Source organism: Morus notabilis, unplaced genomic scaffold, assembly GCF_000414095.1.
Source record: "Morus notabilis unplaced genomic scaffold, ASM41409v2 Scaffold4453, whole genome shotgun sequence".
NCBI lineage: Eukaryota > Viridiplantae > Streptophyta > Magnoliopsida > Rosales > Moraceae > Morus > Morus notabilis.
The window spans coordinates 1-2,906 of NW_010363052.1; the positions used below are offsets into that span (position 1 = coordinate 1).

At 33.6% G+C, this 2,906-nt stretch overlaps 1 non-coding gene across 1 annotated transcript; it reads left to right on the forward strand.

Moving 5' to 3' along the window:
• The first annotated feature begins 790 nt into the window (after window positions 1-790).
• Window positions 791-877, forward strand: LOC112092586. The gene has a single exon (XR_002902657.1). It is a non-coding gene; the product is annotated as a small nucleolar RNA snoR118 (small nucleolar RNA).
• Window positions 878-2,906: the final 2,029 nt, after the last annotated feature.

The following is a 2,906-nucleotide window of genomic DNA, read 5'->3' on the forward strand; positions in this document are numbered from 1 at the left end:
GAAATCATAGAATTGAGCAGGGCTTGTTGCTTCATTTTTAAGCCTCCATTTCTTCATCCACTCCCACTGTCTCCATCACCATCTTCAACTGGGCCATTCTTGCTGTTGTTGTTGTTGTTCTTCTTCTTCTTCTTATTATTATTATTATTATGGTTTATTTATTTATTTATTTATTGCTGCTGCTGCTGTTGCTGCGCTTGTTGTTGGTGGTGGTGAAAATCAGTGGTAGTGGTGGTCTTTGTTGACCTTTAGGCTGTGATTGGCTTTCAATGAAGCTTCAATCTCCATGAAATTCTTCATTTTTATTGGCTTTATGATCTGAGGGCAAGAAATTTTCTTTCTATACGCAAGTCATCTCTTCCTTTCTCGCAAAATAATATGTGTGTATATATTTATGTTTATATCATTTCCAATTTGGTGTTGCGTACCAATAACAGGCATTTTCCCTATATTCTTAGATTTTTATTTATTATTTATTATCTATATATTGTTCTCCAAATAGCCTGTTGCTTCTGAAAACTACACTAGGATATCATAGCAGATTCAAAATATCCTATGCGGATTAATCTTTATATGACATATCTATAATTCTTTGGTTATTTGTATTTGTATTTGTATTTTTTGAATTTGTGATTGGGAATTTCAAAAGTAGGCCATGTGTTTGTATCTAGGTTTTTTTTTTTTTTTTTTTCACTTTTTTAGTATAGTGACTCTCATTGACTACTGAGGCATTTGTAATCTTCTTGTCTGTATGAACATTATAAACAGTTCTGTTTTTATGCCTGTAATTTATGATGATGATACATGAACTGGGCTCTGATCAGTTTGTTGCTGTGCTTATTAATGGAAATGCAGCCTAAAAAGCTTTATCTGAATTCAATATGATTAGATTTTTGCTTTTCTCCTTGAATGTAAGTATTTATTTGTTTGTGTCAGTTTTTTTTCAAGTAATATTTCAGTTTTGGTGTTCCTATATCTATTTATTTGATTAATTTGGACCCACATACAATTATACTAATTTGTAGGGTATTGATTTGTTATGGAGTATTTTTCTAGTAATATTTTGGTATGCATTTCTGGTTAGTTTAACATGTGGTTCTTTCAAGTCACTTCTTCTAGTTTTGCAATTTAGAGACGTATATTTTGTAGGTTGTGCCCTGTATGGAAAAAAATATACTTTTGTTGGAAGCAATTACCATGGATTTTCATCATGAGCCGTGCTTTACATTTTTTGCTCCTTCTCATCATCATCATCGTCATCTTCACCATGCACTCACTCTCTGTCTCTCTCTGTCTGTGTCTCTCTCTGTCTCTCTCTCTCTCTCTCTATATATATATATATATATATATATATATATCTGTGTGTGTGTGTATACATATCTAGGTGGTAGAAGATGTAAAGAGGCTCATAATGAAAATTCTGTGGTTGTACTGCTGGTGACCGTATATAGCTATGAGATCTGAGGGCTTTCCAAATGACATTCGAATGTTAAATATAATGTTATAACTTTTTATTTTCTGATAGTTGATGATTGTTGGTTTGCACTCACTCTTTTGTCGAATAGTTTTGTTGAAGCTCAAGAGAACGCAATTTTTGTTATTATTTTATCTCTATGGGAGTATTTATTTATTGTTCTTTTGTGTTTTTTACGAACATTTTCTTTACATGTTTTTCTTTGTTGTTTGTGGTATAATATGTTGTTGCCCTGTGATGAAAAAAAGCCAAATCAAAGCGAGTGGTTTTAGCGAAGTGGTTCTTGTTCACAAACCCTTTTACACTCTACTGCCACCATCTCTTTTTCTTCTTTTTCTTTTTTTTTTTTTTGGTTATACACACATATATGCATATATGTATATATATGGGTGTGGTCTTAATGGTTACATATCTATTGAGGTGGTACGGCGGTCGTTGTGTCTGGGGTTTTTCAATTTTTGAAGAACTCCCATTTTGCTATTTTAAGCCGTCGATGAGTCTTCTAAAACTATGAGATCTGAGGGCTTTTTATTTATTTTTTCTTCATTTTCTAATGGTACCCATTCTACTATGTATGCCTTTGTTTGTGTTTCCTTTTGCTGTTTTCATGAAAAGTTTCAAATGGGTTTTTCTAGGCCCTGTTCTGTTTGAATCAAAATTTAACTTTTTTGCTACGGTGTTGGGATTAAGGCTTGTTTGTTGTTGTTGTTGCTACAGTGTTTTCTCAAAAAATTTGAATTTCAGTTCAAGTTTTCCACTTAAACCTGCGAAAAGAATGAGGGTCCTAGTATCTTATTATTTAGGGTTTAGGGGGGTTTATGTGCCAATTCTTTTTTCCTTTGGAGTAATGTGCAATTTGTACCCATTTTGTGCCCCCAAAAAAAAAAGGAAAAAAGAAAGAAAAGAAAACATTTTGTGCGTATTGATGGAAATGCCGCCTAGAAAGCTTTATTTGAAGCCATTGTGATTAGATTTTTGCTTTTATGCTTTAAATGTACGTATTAATTTGTTTGTGCTAGTTTTGTTCAAGTAATATTACTGTTTTGGTGTTCTAATATGTATTTCATTTGCTTAATCTGGACCTACTGTAATTTATATTAATCTGTATGTATTGATTTGTTCTATAGTATTTTTAAGTAATGCATTTTTGCTTAGTTTACGCGTTGTTCTTTCATGTGTCAGTTATCTAGTTTTGTAATTTAGAGGTGTATATTTTGTTGGTACTTTTGTTGAAAGCAGTTACCATGTATTTTCATAATGAGCTGTGCTTTACATTTTTTTGCTCCTTTGTTGTCGTCGTCATGTACTCTCTCTCTCTCTCTCTCACTCTCTGTCTCCCTCTCCCTCTCCCTCTCCCTCTCCCGCTCTCCCTCTCCCTCTCGCTATCCCTTTCCTTCTCCCTCCCTCGCTCTCGCTCTCCCTCACCCCGCCC